Source organism: Oncorhynchus nerka, linkage group LG24, assembly GCF_034236695.1.
Source record: "Oncorhynchus nerka isolate Pitt River linkage group LG24, Oner_Uvic_2.0, whole genome shotgun sequence".
NCBI lineage: Eukaryota > Metazoa > Chordata > Actinopteri > Salmoniformes > Salmonidae > Oncorhynchus > Oncorhynchus nerka.
In genome coordinates, this window is record NC_088419.1 from 29,308,847 (window position 1) to 29,328,152 (window position 19,306).

Genomic DNA, 19,306 nt, shown 5'->3' on the forward strand with positions numbered 1-19,306 from the left:
TTTCTACTGCTTGAGCTCCTGTTCCTCTTGTAGAATATTAGTTCAAAAGTATTGTGGCGCTCCTGTACCTAAATATAAACTGCACCAGCACCCAAAATGAGTAATCAAGTAGGCCGATTTGATGATGATTCCACTGGATCAGAGCATGACATTTTTTCCCTTTCACACTGAGTGGTTATCGAAAGGGAGAGAGCTGGAAAGATTTTAAGTACATTTGAGGTGCTATTGTCATTCTCAATGGATGTTAAAACAGACATTGTTTGCTTGCTGTTTTGAGGTGAAGGAAACATTACTTTGAGAAGATCCACAGGTCGGTCATTAGTGGTGGTGCTTTAAACCAATCAGAAATACTATCAGATCCCCAAATGGGCACATTTCTATACCTTCATTTGTGTTCAGGCCAGGTAGCCTAAAGGCCTACTTCTATGCATGCACGTTGTTACTCAACATGGACAGGAGTGCTCCAAACAAAGACTCAGTTGACAACTCATAAATGGAATGAAATAAAACCAAACTTATTTCTCACAATTGTAGACTTGAGAATTTTACAGTGACTGGAAAAATAATATTGAAAGCATTAAAAAAACATTTTTTTATTTGACCTTTTATTTAACTAGGCAAGTCAGTTAACAAATTCTTATTTTCAATGACTGCCTGTTCAAGGGCAGAACAACAGATTTCTACCTTGTCAGCTTGGGGATTCGATCTTGCAACCTTACAGTTAACTAGTCCAACGCAATAACGACCTGCCTCTCTCTCGTTGCACTCCACAAGGAGACTGCATGTTACGCGAATGCAGTAAGCCAAGGTAAATTGCTAGCTAACATTAACCTCTTGCTTCTACTCGGGACGCTTGCGTCCCAACTAGAGCTCTGAAAATGCAAATGCGCTACGCTAAATGCTAATAGTATTAGTTAAAACTCAAACGTTCATTAAAATACACATGCAGGGTATCGAATTAAAGCTACACTCGTTGTGAATCCAGGCAACGAGTCAGATTTTTAAAATGCTTTTCGGCGAAAGCATGAGAAGCTATTATCTGATAGCATGAAACAATACACTACAACACAAAAGATCCGCAGGGGACGTAAACAAAATAATTAGCATTTCGGCGTTACACAAACCGCACAATAAAATAGAAAACATTCATTACCTTTCACCATCTTCTTTGTTGGCACTCCTAGATGTCCCATAAACACTATTGGGTCTTTATTTCGATTAAATCGGTCCATATAAAGCCTAGATATCGTTATATGTAGACTGTGTGATAAACGAAAAAAACATTGTTTCAAAACGTAACGTCATTTTTTAAAATTCAAAAAGTCGACGATAAACTTTCACAAAACACTTCGAAATACTTTTGTAATGCAACTTTAGGTATTAGTAAACGTTAATAAGCGATAAAATTCATCAGGAGGCGATGTAAAGATCATTAGCTGTCCGTCTGGAAAAATGTCTCTAGACACCGTGTGGAAGCTGTAGGTACTGCAACCTCAGTCAATTAATTGTGGTTCACCTTTATCAATGGGTTCAAGTAGCGCATGGATATATTTTCCCATTTTCAGTGATCAGTTTTTCCTGTGCTTTTCGATGTAAATGCCGTTCTGGTAAAGCCACAGCAGTGATTTAACCAGTTTTATAAATGTCTGAGTGTTTTCTATCCACACAGACTAAGCAAATGCATATACTATATTCCTGGCATGAGTAGCAGGGCGCTGAAATGTTGCGCGATTTTTAACAGAATGTTCAAAAAAGTAGAGGGTAGAAGGAAGAGGTTAAACTTATTAAAAAAACTATCAATCATAATCACTAGTTAACTACACATGGTTGATGATAGGCACACACCTGTCTATATAAGGTCCCACAGTTGACAGTGCATGTCAGTGCAGGAGTGGTTTCGGGACAAGTCTCAATGTCCTTGAGTGGCCCAGCCAGAGCCCGGACTTGAACCTGATCGAACATCTCTGGAGAGACCTGAAAATAGCGGTGCAGCGGCGATCCCCATCAAACCTGACAGAGCTTGAGAGGATCTGCAGAGAAGAATTTCAGGTGTGCCAAGTTTGTAGTGTCATACCCAAGAAGACTCGAGACTAATTTTTAGGGCTTTCCTCCAATGTGAATGGGGGCGTGCTCTGCCCTCCTCATCTGGTAGTCCACAATCAGCACCTTTAAAAAAAATCTTGCTGACGTTGAGGGGGAGGTTGTTGTCCTGGCACCACACTGACCTCCTCCCTATAGGCTGTGTCATTGTCATCGGTGATGAGGCCTACCACTTCCGTGTCGTCGGCAAACTGGTGTTAAAGTCGTGGGTGAACAGACCTGCACAAGGTTTATTCTGCCACTCCCCAAGGGTTCTTTCTGGAGCTGGTTACCATGGTACCGTCAAAGGTCAGCCCAATTACAGCACTGGTGTTGCTCACACCAGTGAAGGACCCAGTAATCTAGTGGTCCCATGGGTCCTCTGTGTCCTATGGGTAATGACTTCATTTGGGGCGGCAGGGTAGCCTAGTGGTTAGAGCGTTGGACTAGTAAGCGGAAGGTTACAAGTTCAAACCCCTGAGCTGACAAGGTACAAATCTGTCGTTCTGCCCCTGAACAGGCAGTTAACCCACTGTTCCTAGGCCGTCATTGAAAATAAGAATTTGTTCTTAACTGACTTGCCTAGTTAAATAAAGGTAAAATAATTTTTTTTTTTTTTTTAAATTAAAATTAGGGTGGAATTGAATCCACAGGGATGGTCTGTGATCTTCACAACTGCTACTACAGTACAATATTAAAGAAAGGTTTTTACCGGGAAAGGTACATTTTTAGAATGATTGACTAGCTTACTTGGACCTTACTCCATGTCTCTTGAGTCCTGTGTGGCTCTGTGTTGAACGTGTTGATCATGAATGTACCAGTTAACATGCTTGCTCCGATGAACGAGAGCTGGTACTGACCCTTGTCATCTGACCGCAAGATTGCATCACATGTACTGAAAATATCACGCGTTCAGAATGTGGCTTCACAGAAGGTAATAAAGTTGTGCCCAATTTCTACTTATCTCTTGAAAGCAAGTGAAGGCCTCCTGTTTTCCAGTTGAGCTATTTTTCAGATTTGAATTGTGCTTTGTAATTGCCTCAGTGAGCCCCAGTGTGAACAGTTCACAAAGTCATCATTGTAATTCTATGAATCTTACCCAGTTGATTAACTCACCCACTTGCCCAAATCTTAAATGCCCAGATAAATCTACCCTGATTGATTTGATATTTACAAATGTTCCACATAAATATTCTGCGGTTGGTGTTTTTTGTAATGATATAAGTGACCATTGTGCTGTTGTTGCTGTTAGAAATTCTAAGGTTCCAAAGACAAACCCACATTTTATTCGTAAGAGAAATTTGAAGTGTTTTAATGAGCAGGCGGTCTTTCATTATTTGTTTTATTTTGACTGGAACAAGATTGAGTTTATCCCTGATGTGGAAACTGCCTGGAAATTCTTTCATGATGGTTTTTCCCAAATAGTAAACAAACATGCCCCATTCCGCAGGTTCAGGGTTAAAGGGCGGGTGAATCCATGGTTTTCTTCTGAGCTGTCTTGTATTATTCACGACCGTAATCTAGCCTGGGCTAAAGCAAGGAAATCATGTTCTGATGCTGATTGGCTTATTTTTAGGCAGTTACGAAACTAGTGTTCTTTTCTTCTCAGGAAGACCAAGTCTGAATATTTTATGTCTGTTACCACTGATAACCTGAATGACCCTAAAGTTTTGGAAGGCTATTAAGTCTGTCTGGTAACAGTAATGTTAATGAATTACCGTCATGTGTTTTGAAGGACTCTGTTGCTATATATGACACAACTGAAATGCTGAATTGTTTCAATGAGCACTTTGTATCATCTTGTAGGCTGTTTGATTCAGTGTCCTATGTCTCTGTACAACCCTGTGTGGATGAACCAGTGAGAGCTGGTCAAACTTGTTGGTTTTGCTTTTTGCCATTCTCAGTGCAGGTGGCACATAAAGCCCTGAAATCCTTAGATCAGAGAAAGCCTGCAGGTCCTGATCTTTTGGATCCCTGCTTTTTAAATCTGGCAGCTGATTTCATAGCTGAACCACTTACATCTCTGTTCAATTTAACCCTGGAATGTAATGAAATTCCAAAGATCTGGAAATCAACATTTGTCCTACTGCTTTTAAAGGGGGAGATCCAACTATTTTTAAATAATTATAGGCCAATCTCAAAGCTGTCACCCCTGGTGAAAATACTTGAAACCCTTGTAAGTGAACAGCTAAAGGAGTTTTTATTTACTAACTATATTTTAGCAATGTACCAATCGGGCTTCAGGAAGAAGCATAGCACAATTACAGCAGCCATGAAGGTTTTAAATGATATCACTAAAGCCATTGACAAAAAACAGCACGGTCTCACTTTTTATTGATCTCTCTAAGGCTTTTGATACAGTTGATCATGCTATACTAAGGCAGAGATTGTCGAGTGTAGGTCTTTCGGAGCATGCAGTTCCATTGTTTGCTAACTATCTGTCTGATAGAACTCAGTGCACTCAATTTGATGGGCTTAAGTCTGTTAAATTGTCTGTCTTGAATGGTGTGCCCCAAGGCTCTGTACTTGGTCCTCTCTTATTCACTATTTAAATACATGATTTAGACAAATGTCCAAAATGCACAACTTCATTTTTATGCTGATGATACTGTTATTTACTGTTGTGCCTCATCTCTTACAAAAGCTTTCCAGAACATGCAAACTGCTTTTTATACTGTTCAACATACCTTGTGTCAATTTAAGCTTATCCTCAATACTGACAAAACTAAACTAATGGTGTTTTCTAATGCAAGAAATAGACCTCTGAACCTTTCACCTATTACTACCTGTCAGGGCAAGGAGATTGAGGTTGTAACCTCATAAATATCTTGGAATTTTAATTGATGACGGCCTCTTTTAAATTGCATATTCAACAACTTACAAAAAAATTGAAGCTGAAATTGGGATTTTATTTTAGGAATAAGGCCTGTTTTTCTTTTGAAGCCAGAAGGAGGCTCGTATCAGCTACATTTATGACTTTACTAGACTATGGGGATATTTTATATATGAATGCTTCCGCTCAGTGTTTGAGATCAATTGACACTCTTTACCATGGCACTTTGAGTTGTATTTTAAACAACAAAACCCTTACGCACCACTGCACTTTGTATACCAGGGTTGGCTGGCCTTCTCTAGTCACTCGTAGGCTCAGTCACTGATATACTTTTGTTTACTAAGCCATTTTGGGTTTACTACCTTTTTATTTGGGCATTTTATTGTTCAGAAATGTGGTGGGTACTCTTCATTCGCTGGACTTTATCCTGTTCCAAATGTCCAAACTGAATTTGGTAAAATGGCTTTTATGTACTCTGCGCCATCATCTTGGAACACCTTACAAAATAATTTAAAAGTGGAATAACTTGTCCCGATGAGTGTTTTTAAATCACTGATGAAGGATTTTGAGGCTGATTCCCTGACCTGTCAATGTTTTTAATTTGCTGTTTTTTTAAATTTTGTTATACTCTTGTGAATACAATGGTTTTTACTAGATTACTTGTAGTTTTTCATGTTGTCTGTGTAATTTTTTGTAATGACTTGGTGCTGCCTATCTTGGCCAGGGTGCTCTTGAAAAAGAGATTTTAATCTCAATGAGCCCTTTCTGGTTAAATAAAGGTTAGATAAAATGATGAAGTTATTAATGGTCAGTCAGTCGCCTCCCAACTGTCCCATTTTAGAGTGTTCCAGTCTGTGTGCCAGCAGCTGAGGGCAGGCCTCCCCTGCCTCGTAAATACAGCCCATATAGTTTAGCCTCAGCCAGCTCAGAGATGTCACCTCAGCAGCTGGCCCGCCTTTTTACGGTGATGCCTCACATTGTCCTGCCTATCAAGCAGCATGAATGAACATTGTCTCTCTCGCTCTCTCTCTCTCTCCCTATCCCTGCTCTCGCTGTCTATCCCACCAAATCTGCTTATGTTATGCATGACTCATGGCAGTGAGTGGTGTGTATTTTTAAGCGGTTGGTCTGCTCCCTCTGTGCTATACTATGTTTGTTTGGTTGGTGGTGAGGGGGCTCCCTCTGTATGGCTGGCGTCAGAGTGGAGGTAAGAGGTAGGCTGTTGATGTGTTGGCGGTACGTATGGCAGGACCAGGAAAACAGCTGCTGGTGTGTGTGTATGTGAGAAAGGAGGATAATCAGACTGCAGGATGTAATGACAGAGTACAACAGTTGTGATCTTACATTCTCACTCCCTCCCCACCCGCGGACATGCAAGCATAGTCACACACACACACACACACACCAAGGCAATAGGTCAATCCCTCGTATCTGATGCTCTCCAAGCCTGTGTGTGACTGTGTGAAATAGTGAGAGCGATGAATGGTTTAGTCTGGGTGTCTCGCTCTTTCCCAGCTATGCGGAAGCAGTCAGGGATCCAGATCAAAACCCACCCACCTACACAGTGTTGCTAAGGCGATGGCTGTAGTTTGGAGAAAATTTGTGAAGCGCCAATGAAGGATTGTGTCTAGTGAGGGAGGGGGCTCACTGCACATTTCCACAACATGCCCCCCTTCAACCAGTATTGCATATTACTAGTTTCACAAGGTGTGAAAGGTCTGAGGGAGATTTCATGGGAATGAAAATAAATCCATTTTCGGCACTCTTTCCACTGAGATTGTTCCTTCTGCACTGTGACATGCTGTGGAGGGGGTTGAGAGCGACACACACACACCTTGTCTTTTTAGGGACATCAGTACAACTGTCAGCCGTTTAAGAGAACAGCTTGAACTTGGAAATGACTGACTGTACTGTTCAGTGTTCATGTAGCACTACTCCTGACAATCAAGGCTTTCTCTTTACATCTCTATTACATGATTTAGTCTGTTCAGAAAAATGTAGTGTGTTCATGGTATTTCATTCTTACACTGGGATTTAAAGTGCATTCAAGGATAAGACCACAAAGTGTTCCAATGCTTCTGCTGGAAACGATCCTGGCTACAGAGGGCTGTGTTATCTAGCCAACTCTTATAACGATCTGCCTCTGACTATTGTTGTCATGCCAGACATGTTCGCCAAAGCTATACAGATGGTCCAGACTATCACCAAACCATCTATGAGTCATATGAATTCCTTATTGATGACATACAGATGTAAGATCTTAATTTGAGCCGGTTTGCTAGAGTAGGAAAATGATCCTGCAGCAACAGGGGATGTGGATTATAATTAATGGACATTTTTGTAGGGGTTGATACATTTTTCGTAAGGAAAAATCAAGTCTCAAATACACTACACGTTCTCGTGCAACAGGGTGATCAAATTAAGATCTTACCTCTGTAATCAGTCGGGTGTCTTTTTAAAAATTGAATACAAGCTGAAGAGGAGTGGGAGGTTGAGGTCTTTCAGTGATTAGCATACTAGCGTTAGCCTGATTTAGCCTGCTAGCGTTAGCCTTGATACTGGACCTCAATTCATTTCTCAGCAGGGGTCTGGTGGTCACAGTCCAAAACCTCTATCTACACTGGGCCTCTAACAGTCTGAACAACAGCAGGCTTCTGGCACCACCATCAGTGAGTTTACAGCAGTGACATTTCTCACGCCTCCCCTTCTGCTCTTCTACCATAGCTGAGAGGAATCCACAGTTTTTTATTTCTGTCTGCTATAGGTCTGTAGCCCTCTGGAGCTGTGGAGAAAGTGTTAAAACGTAGGAGTGTTTAAACTACCTCTCTGAGCTGTTTGCTGAGCAAATGAAAGCATATCACATTTTGTGCTCTGAAGGAAGCATTCTAGGAACAGAACAGTCCTCTCTCTGGTCACATGTTGAGTTAAGGGTACCGTTGCATCCCATCTCTAGCCAGCAGTTCTCTGGTGTCAGGCTAGATTAGCCCTGAGACTCTGCTCCTCCTCATTCATTGTGTGAGGGACACTACAAGCCAGTAGCCACCTGAGTAGGGGCCAGGTTCTGGGTTTCAGGCAGTGGAGGCTAGTACTGGTATGTTCACTCTGATGCACGGGAGGCCCATGTGGGGAAGTGTGCTGCTGCACTATCCAGCTGTGTGTGTGTGTGTGTGTCAGCCAATGGTGGATCAAAGTGTTCTAGGCTAGCCCCAGTGGGGTATGTCCCTTAGGAGTCTTCACTCTGGCTCTACAGGACTCTGGGTCCAGTTGAAGTCTTGAACCATAACCTTGACCCACACCAGTCCCCCAACACACTTTATATACCACTGCCTGTGGACCTCCCATCCATCCCCTCTCCTAATGCCTTCCAGATGGACTGGAAGAATTATTTTGTTTCCCCTCACTGACACGTGGTTACGTGTAATCACGTCAGGCAGAATGCTGAACTGACAAATCCATATTGCTTTGGTTGACTGTGGAGAGAGCCATATGGCTTTGGTTGACTATGGAGAGATCCATATGGCTTTGGTTGACTATGGAGAGATCCATATGGCTTTGGTTGACTGTGGAGAGATCCATATGGCTTTGGTTGACTGTGGAGAGATCCATATGGCTTTGGTTGACTGTGGAGAGATCCATATGGCTTTGGTTGACTGTGGAGAGATCCATATGGCTTTGGTTGACTGTGGAGAGATCCATATGGCTTTGGTTGACTGTGGAGAGATCCATATGGCTTTGGTTGACTGTGGAGAGATCCATATGGCTTTGGTTGACTGTGGAGAGATCCATATGGCTTTGGTTGACTCTGGAGAGAGCCATATGGCTTTGGTTGACTGTGGAGAGAGCCATATTTCTTACTCTCCAGTTAAGTGAGCCCTCGTTACATTTACATATCAGTAATTTAGCAGACCCCTTCATTGGAGGTGGTTTCTGTCACAGTGGCTGACATTCTATTCACGATTTGTCCGGTAACCGTGGCTACTCATGTTTTTTTGTTTTCCATTTTCAAACAAACAATTAGACGTGGTTTTAGTACTACTATATCCTTCTCATTCCCTGCACATTTCCCTTAGCGTGGTATTTTGACTGCTTAAACTGACTGGTTCTAGTTAGCAGTTAGCGGCTAATGGAGTTGTACAGCCTTCCTGTGTCCATACCTGGATGCCTCTTCCCCCTTTAGCTCGGTCTGCATTGGGCAGTAAATCTGCCCCAGTGTTGAGTGTCCGTTGGATGCTGCAGTTGTGGGCGCCTGTCTCCCTTCACTGCTCCATGAACAGCAACCCATCCCTCAACCCCGCCCTCTTCCCTGGCCCCTGGTCCTCTCATCCAACCACACAGAGCAGACAATGCTAGCCATGGAAATTCAGAGCTAGGTCCAAAACAAACAAGTTCTATCTAGATCTACACAGAGGCTCAGAACATGAGTTGTGGGGAAAAAACATTGTCCTTTTGTCATACTTTTGTTTTGTTTAGATTTACAGGGTTCGTCCTCTGATTTAGTTTGGAGTATAGAGCATAGTTCAGCCGCTTGTTAAAGCAAACATGGCATTAAAACTGCGGACTGATTCCTAGGCCAACATTCCTGTTTGTTTAGCCCTAACCACTGCATGCGAGCACACCATTTAAGGCTCAGGGTTGCTCTGCTCTCTCTGTGTCAATGTGGACAATCAGAAACCACACAACCATCGACAGAGGCCTCCCTGTGGTGTAGCGCCTACAGGGGGCAGAGGAAGTGCCGTCGGTCTTCCCCAGGGAAGACTGACTGATTGACTGACGAGTCTGAAGGAAATCCAGAGAAACTGTTCTCTGCAGTTTATTTGTAAGACTTGGACAGTCAAACAAACCTCCACATGGGGTCTGTTCATTCGACTGTGTTGATGAAAATAATGATTTGGACCCGTTTACACACCTAAATAATGGAGTGTTCCTTCCAAAAGAATTTGCATTCCTGTTCTTAGCAGTAAGAAACAGAGCGGTAATATGTTGCCATGTATTCTTTGGTAGGGATATAGAAGGCAGGCGCTGTATTGCGTAAGCAGGCAGGTCTAGCTAGTCCCTGGAGTGCTTTTCTGACGTCACCACCGCTAGCTTGCTCTCCCTCATCTCTCACATCCAGACCCTTTGATGTTATATTTTGGTATAGAGACATTAACATTAATGAAGGGAAAGAAGGAAAACGCTCCCCTATTCGTGTTCCAATTCCACCTAGCTCAAACGGTACAGCTTTGTGTGTACGGTGTTGTGTTTACTATAGAGTTCACGCTATATGACCCCTTCTGATATGTCTCTAAGGGGGTGGTGATACTCAGAGGAGTACTCTACCCTGTCCTTCAGAGGCTGAACAGAGCCCATGCAGAGCCAGCTGTGTAGGTATACTGAGAGGGCCTAATGGGGAGATAAGGAGACTCTGAATGGAATCAGGACTATAATGAGAGGGTGTGTGTCTGTCTGGGTCTACTTAACAAAGCATTAAGGCCAGACTTGAAATACTACAATCTGCAACGAGAGAGAAGCCAGTGTCCTTAGCTTTGTTTTCATACACTCCTCACTACACATCTATTAGGCAGGGCTCCACAACAACCTTCACTGGGAAGCTAGCTCCTTGCAGTACCTTCATTATTTCGCTTTGTCAATTCTTCTGATTGCCCTTAGCTTCAGTGATGCGAAGAGCCTTTCTGGGTCAGTGTCTGTGTTATGACAACAGTAAGCTGTGGTACACACACACACACATTACTCAACCGTTATGTGTTTGGTGGTCAGCCAATACCATTGCTTAGATGACTGTGCAGATTTGAATAAAGGGAAGTGGTAATGAACGCCCTCGCTGATGTTTATGGGGAAGGGCAGCCCTGCCACCACCAATGCCACGTTGCTACCTCAATCCCACTGAGAGGGGTGTGTGGCTCCACTAACACATGTTCCCCTGCCCTGGACACTTAGTCTGGGGTTGGATTCCGATGGGTTCCAGTTGCCTGTGGTTGGAAAGTGGTGGCGGATCAGCTACCAAAGGCCTGCGTTATGTTTCAGATTCTCTCTGGTGGTTTAGACTAGAGCACCATACTGTACTTCATGACTCGTCTCCTTCATGACTCGTCTGATACAAGGAAACCCAGTGGGAATGTGAAACTAGGAGCTTCGTTATAGAATGCATTTGAATACGGAGTAGAGCAGTAGTCTGTGAATAAATTTACAGCTCACTCCATTTCCATTGTTCTTCTCCATTCATTAGCATTGGATATTATGCCCTAGTTCAGGGTCCACATATAACTGTTTTTGACCACATCCTTTCCTATTCCGCGTCATCTCTTTATCTAAGCAGTAGGATTGACTGTTGCACAATACTTCCATTCTGTGTTATGCAGTGTTTCGTTTCTACCGAGGACTGTGGGGTTTATTGCTGTCGTGTGTGTTTACACTGGGAACAGGACTGTGTCTAGTGGAGGTGTGTGTGTTAAGACTAGGAAGCTTACTGTGTCTACTGGGATTCGTGGGTTCAAGTCTCTTTTGGTAGGTTATTAGCACTCTTTCACTACAGGCTATAGCAGGCAGGCAGATATAGAGCTGTCACTACAGACTGTAGCAGGCAGGCAGATATAGAACTGTCACTACAGGCTATAGCAGGTAGGCAGATATAGAACTGTCACTACAGGCAGGCTATAGCAGGCAGGCAGATATAGAACTGTCACTACAGGCAGGCTATAGCAGGCAGGCAGATATAGAACTGTCACTACAGGCAGGCTATAGCAGGCAGGCAGATATAGAACTGTCACTACAGAAGGCAGGCAGATATAGAACTGTCACTACAGACAGGCTATAGCAGGCAGGCAGATATAGAGCTGTCACTACAGGCAGGCTATAGCAGGCAGGCAGATATAGAACTGTCACTACAGGCAGACTATAGCAGGTAGGCAGATATAGAGCTGTCACTACAGGCAGACTATAGCAGGCAGGCAGATATAGAACTGTCACTACAGGCAGACTATAGCAGGCAGGCAGATATAGAGCTGTCACTACAGGCAGACTATAGCAGGCAGGCAGATATAGAGCTGTCACTACAGGCAGACTATAGCAGGCAGGCAGATATAGAACTGTCACTACAGGCAGACTATAGCAGGCAGGCAGATATAGAGCTGTCACTACAGACAGGCTATAGCAGGCAGGCAGATATAGAACTGTCACTACAGACAGGCTATAGCAGGCAGGCAGATATAGAACTGTCACTACAGACAGGCTATAGCAGGCAGGCAGATATAGAACTGTCACTACAGGCAGACTATAGCAGGCAGGCAGATATAGAACTGTCACTACAGGCAGACTATAGCAGGTAGGCAGATATAGAGCTGTCACTACAGACAGGCTATAGCAGGCAGGCAGATATAGAACTGTGACTACAGGCAGACTATAGCAGGCAGGCAGATATAGAACTGTCACTACAGGCAGACTATAGCAGGCAGGCAGATATAGAACTGTCACTACAGGCAGACTATAGCAGGTAGGTAGATATAGAACTGTCACTACAGGCAGACTATAGCAGGCAGGCAGATATAGAACTGTCACTACAGGCAGACTATAGCAGGCAGGCAGATATAGAACTGTGACTACAGGCAGACTATAGCAGGTAGGCAGATATAGAGCTGTCACTACAGGCAGACTATAGCAGGTAGGCAGATATAGAGCTGTCACTACAGGCAGACTATAGCAGGTAGGCAGATATAGAGCTGTCACTACAGGCAGACTATAGCAGGTAGGCAGATATAGAACTGTCACTACAGACAGGCTATAGCAGGTAGGTAGATATAGAACTGTCACTACAGACAGGCTATAGCAGGTAGGTAGATATAGAACTGTCACTACAGGCAGACTATAGCAGGTAGGCAGATATAGAACTGTCACTACAGACAGGCTATAGCAGGCAGGCAGATATAGAACTGTCACTACCGACAGGCTATAGCAGGCAGGCAGATATAGAACTGTCACTACAGAAGGCAGGCAGATATAGAACTGTCACTACAGACAGGCTATAGCAGGCAGGCAGATATAGAACTGTCACTACAGGCAGACTACAGAAGGCAGGCAGATATAGAACTGTCACTACAGAAGGCAGGCAGATATAGAACTGTCACTACCGACAGGCTATAGCAGGCAGGCAGATATAGAACTGTCACTACAGGCAGACTATAGCAGGCAGGCAGATCTAGAACTGTCACTACAGACAGGCTATAGCAGGTAGGCAGATATAGAACTGTCACTACAGACAGGCTATAACAGGCAGGCAGATATAGAACTGTCACTACAGGCAGACTATAGCAGGCAGGCAGATATAGAACTGTCACTACAGGCAGACTACAGCAGGCAGGCAGATATAGAACTGTCACTACAGGCAGACTATAGCAGGTAGGCAGATATAGAACTATCACTACAGGCAGACTACAGAAGGCAGGCAGATATAGAACTGTGACTACAGAAGGCAGGCAGATATAGAACTGTGACTACAGAAGGCAGGCAGATATAGAACTGTGACTACAGAAGGCAGGCAGATATAGAACTGTGACTACAGAAGGCAGGCAGATATAGAACTGTGACTACAGAAGGCAGGCAGATATAGAACTGTGACTACAGGCAGACTACAGAAGGCAGGCAGATATAGAACTGTCTCTGCCCGGCTAAAGCAATTCAGTTCTAAAGATAGTCACAGTAGCTAATAGAACGCAAAAATGGAATGATGATTTTCTCTGAAAGAGGATAGATCACCTTCCAGCTACGCCACAATATTTTTTTTAAGAGTACCTTAAAAATAGGCTCGTACTGTGTTATTGACAAAGCAATTTGATGTTCCAATTACCTTTTAATGTACAGCCAGTAAGCATAGCGGTTATTATGGCTGAACAGTGCCTACCCTGTTCTCATGGGTCATCATATCAAAGATGGAGTGAGGCTTGTCTGTGAGCATGAGGTTGCTTATTGGTTGTTTTCCTTAGTAGAGAGAGGCTGGTGACCTTCATGGCTCTGTCTGTTTGGCTGGGCTTAGTTTATTTTTAGTTCTGTATGCTGATGGGTGCTGAGAGTGAGGTGTGGGTTGAGTGAGATGAGGACGGTACTGCTGAGTAAGAGGCCCTCCCCTGTTCCTCCCTTCCAAAGCTTCCACTTCCCACATCAAGTCTGGCCTAGGGCCTGTCAGTGTTTAACCAGCCTGGCAGTTCTGTTCTTATCTTGTTTTCTCCCTTTGAGGCTTTTGTGGAATTGCTCTCGGTCTCTCGGCCAGCTCCGGTCTGACTAGAGATCAATAATCATTGTTCCACCCGTTGGTTTCCTGAGTCGTGTAAAGGCCACGACAACGCCTCTTCCCCCTCAGAAGGCTGAAATGATTTGGCATGGGCCCTCAGATCCTCAAAGTTCTACAGCTGCGCCATTGAGAACATCTTGACTGGCTGCATCACTGCTTGGTATGGCAACTGCTCGGCATCGGACCGCAAGGCGCTACAGAGGATAGCCCCCAAAATGCAGCATTTTCTTACATTTCTACATATCCTGCACTCATTTGAGGTCATTTCGACACTGCCACGCAGGGCAGCATGATATGGGCAAACAATGTAGGCCTTATGTTTAACCAAATATTGAAATTGAGATTTTGAGCAAAACACTTGGGTGACCTGTTGGAATCATGGAAATATAATGATTATTCTATAGAATATAATAGTGGGTACTTTGAATACAGTGTAGTTTGACATGACATCAAGTTAAAATGCCAGGGAGGAGTTATTGTGACAGGTTAGGAACCAAAAGTGTTAAGTGTTTCCTAGGGGACATTATAATCTTTGGCTACATTTGAATGTTTTCTCTTAGCTACTTCATGTAGCGAAAATATTAATGCTTCTCATATTCGTTTTTGATTTAGAAGATACTGTTGCATAAACAACATGCTGATTCAGGTCTACACCATCACTGTTATTATCAGGCTGTATAGCTAATTACGTTTGCTCTGACTCAGTAAATGTATTAGCTAGCGATTAGCATTAGGTGCTATCAAGATTTAGGCCCAACTTGCTAAGAAAATACAAACTATCTATTTGCAGATGTAACAAACACAAACTAATAGTGTAATTATAGAATGCTAGTGGATTTATATTAAGAAGTGAAAACACCATTGTTGTCATCAACATTGCTGCATGTGCTGCGTTGACCATAAAAAAGCAAGTGTCTCGTGGTCGAGGAACAACATCCGCTCCTTGAGTGACGGGCGGTGCTAGGTCTATGTGGAAAGTGACATGGAGAGAAAGGGAGCGTAGAGATGACTCAAGTAGCAATGTAAACTATATAATTGGACACTACATACAGGGTGTCACATTTAACTACCCAAACATTCAAATGCCCTTATAGAAGGTAAAGTAAAAACCCAAACCTGTCCCTGCATCAATACCGGTATATAGTAAAATATGGGATACCGCCCAGCTCTACATCCAGGACCTCTATATCTGGCAGTGTCAGTGGAAGGTCCTAAACATTTTCAATGTGTTCAGCCACCCAAGACTGTTGTCTCTGCTGCCGTACGGAAAACGGTACCAGAGTGCCAAGTCTGGGACCAAAAGGCTCCTAAACAACTCCATCCTCCAGTCCATAAGACAGCTGAACTGTTAATCAAATGGCTATTTGTTTTGACTCCATTATTGCACTGGCTCTATGTGCACTCACTGGACTCTACCCGCGCACTCACTGGACTCTACCCGCGCACTCACTGGACTCTACCCGCGCACTCACTGGACTCTACCCGCGCACTCACTCGACTCTACCCGCGCACTCACACATGCTAACTACACTGACACGCCAACACACACGCATTCATATTGTCGCTACACACACTCTTTCACACACACTGTTACTATTCTGTTGATTATTTAATTACATGTACATATTACCTCAACTACCTCGTACCCCTGCACATTGACTCGGAACCGGTACTCCTTGTATATAGTTTTGTTATTTTGTGTTACCATTTCTTAATTTTTTTATTTGTGAATTTTCTTTTTAACTCTACGTTGTTGGGAAAGAGCTCGTAAGTCAGCATTTCCTGTTTTATTCTGCGCATTTGTAACAACCGCCAGATTAAATTGATTCTGATTTATCAAGCAGAGCTGTGGAGAAGAGATGTTTCAAGCCTCTTTCAAAGAAGAAAGTGGAAAACGCGGGCGTTTCCCCTGCATGGTTTGTTGTTGAACAACACTGTCTTCTCCCCTGCTGACACTCACGTGGGGAGGTTCTCTCTCTCTCCTCTCACTGTCCCCTGGCTCTCTTCTGCTATCCTGTACCTTGTCCCCCTGGCTTTCTCTCCTCATTCTCTTACTGTTTTCCTCTCCTTTCTCTTTTCCTCTTCTCACATTCTGCTCCTCTGTCTCCTCCCGTTGGAGTAGTTGCTATGGAGTGGGAGGGAGGGTGAAGCACGTTGGTGAATCATTCGCTCTGCTGCCTGGCAGGGCCTTGGCCTACTTGTTTTGTCCCGCTAGTCGGTAACAGTTGTCAGGGATCACCCTACACAATTGTCATTGGACAAGTCTCAAATGACACCCATTACTATAGCCTATACAGTGAGTGTAAGTACACCTTCCTATTTTTTTGTTGCACCCCCCCATGTTGACTCCAATGCTTCCCACAGTTGTGGAATTGGCTGGATGTCCTTTGGGTGGTGGACTATTCTTGATAAACATGGGAAACTGTTGAGCGTGTGAAACTCAGCAGTGTTGATGTTTGACACAAACCGGTGCGCCTGGCACCTACTACCATACCCCGTTCAAAGGCACTTAAATATTTTGTCTTTCCCATTCATCCTCTGAATGGCACACAAACACAATCCACATCTCAATTGTTTCAAGGCTTACAAATCCTTCTTTAAGCCTTCATCTATGCTGATTTTGAAGTAGATTTAACAAGTGACATCAATAAGGGATCATAGCTTTGTCTGCCATGGAAATACCAGGTGTCCTTAATGTTTTTTACACTCGGTGTGTAGTGCATTCGTTTTGAACAGAGCCCTGTGTGGTGAGATGGACCTGTCAGTTCTCACTGTGGACAGACAGGAGTCTGGTGGGTGACTGTTAAATACTAGACCTAGGCTGTATGGTTTCCCCTCTGCAGGTGGACTGCCTATCATGTGTATTCACACTCACTCACTCTGATATATCTTTATGGATATTTGACTCCCTTAGACTCTTCTCCTTTTAATCATGTCCAATGTCATTACATAAATGACTTTTCCAATACCATTTCCCGCCCAGCCACTATCACTTCCTGACTTTCAGGAGACCAAGAATGTCGCTGGGATGGCCAGGCTTGATTAACTCTGATCATCTGGAGGGGTCGTTCATTCTTACTGCTCTGCTTAAGGTAAAAACCAATGTCCCCCTGTGTACTGCTGCTTGTTAATGTGTCTCTCTTTCCTTCTCCTTCTCTCTGCAGTGAACAGAGTATCTGTCAGGCGCGGGCCGCTGTCATGGTGTATGACGATGCCAATAAGAAATGGGTTCCAGCCGGCGGCTCCACGGGCTTCAGCAGAGTGCACATATACCACCACACGGGCAACAACGCCTTCCGGGTGGTGGGACGCAAAATACAGGACCATCAGGTGACTCACTGGGACTTAGGCCTAGATGATGTGTGACGCATAGTAGTGCTTACTGTATATGAATATAAATGCTACAGTATATAAAGCTTTTAAAAGTTGTGGTTAGTTTAAAGTGGGACTGGGATTTCACATGTGACTTGAAACTGCGCTGATCTGATGACTCTAGACTTCTTTATACTTTATTCAGTCTGACCTGTGTCAGTAGGAAAGCAGTCTGGCAGCCATCTTGCTTCTCTGTGTCTCTCAGGAATGACCCAGTGTCTCTCGGGAATGATCAGCGCTGTAATTGAAAACAGGTCTGAGAGCTTTCCTGCTCCACCAGTCACTAGCACATGACAGCCATGTCTGGACTGGCAGAGCCAAGGTCTCAAAAACATCAATCAATCTGTCTTTGTCCCTGGTCCAAGAGTGAAGCCCATGGTTAGCTATAGAGTCAACAGAGGGGGGCAACAATGTAGCTCCATGCCAGAGAGGAAACGTAAGTCTCCTGCATTCCTCTCCACTGACTCTGGCTTACTGTCTTACTCCATATGATATGATCGACCAGACAGCCAGTGATACACATCTGTATTTAATGAAGGGAACATTTTAGTGAACAATTAGAGGATGGCCTGTTCTCAGGAAAAATAGAAGACCTATTTCGAGAAACGCAACACCAGGTGCTGCTGAATCGTTTCCACGGCACCAGACTACACCGCTCTGATTGGCGGATTAGTGTCTGAGCTGATTGTTGTCTGTTTTGTAGCCCTCTGTGTATTTCTAGTGTACACACTACTGATGACCTCGGCCCGAAACCGGCTCCTGGGTTTTTAGCAGAACCCCCCCACCCCTCCAATTCAGTTATGTCAGCAGGAACTGACAAACTCCGTTATTCTCATTACAAACAAACTGGTTCGTGAGCCTCCTATCTGCAACTCTCTCTCTTTCCCCTGAAAATTGATCCCCTGAAATAGACTTGAAGGAAGCCATGATAAACTCTTGACTGTTTTCAGCTTTAAGAGTGAATCGTTTTTAGTTTCTGAACTGAGGTTTATTATCCTGCCATGGTTGGGACTGAACAGATGGTTAGCTTGGTCTGACTTGATCCTGCATTTGTTTCCTCTACCTGTCTGGGAGCAACTCCCTCAGTGCATCAGACTGTTGTGATTTAGTTGATTTCACTGTAATGGTGTTCGTCAGTGGATATACTTTCACACCATCTAGTGCTGTTCCTTTGTTGATATAGGATCCCAGGGCCTCATTGGCATGCAGGAAGAGTGTATGTGTAGAGGGCTGAGTACAGTACTAGTGTTGTCCACTGAGGCATTGTGTACATCCAGGGATGAGCAACTGACGCAACATCATTTCAAAGATCATATAAGGAAATCGGTCAATTTAAATAAATTCATGAGGCCCTAATCTATGGATTTCACATGACTGTGAATACAGATATATGTATCTGTTGGTCACTGGTACCTTTAAAAAATAAAAAGTAGGTGCGTGGATCAGAACCAGACAGTATCTGGTGTGACCACCATTTGCCGCATGCAGCGTGACACATCCCCTTCGCATATAATTAATCAGGCTGTTGATTGTGGCCTGTGGAATGTTGACCTACTTCTCTTTGATGGCTGTGCGAAGTTGCTAGATATTGGCGGGAACTGGAACACGTTGTCATACATGTCGATCCAGAGCATCCCAAATATGCTCAATTGGTGATATATCTGGTGACTATGCAGGCCATGAAATAACTTGGAAATATTCAGCTTCCATGAATTGTGTACAGATCCTTGCTACATTATTAT

General features: G+C 43.8%; 1 pseudogene; it reads left to right on the forward strand.

Moving 5' to 3' along the window:
* LOC115107808 (protein enabled homolog) overlaps nucleotides 1-19,306 on the forward strand; it is a 166,980-nt pseudogene that overhangs the window by 48,464 nt on the left and 99,210 nt on the right.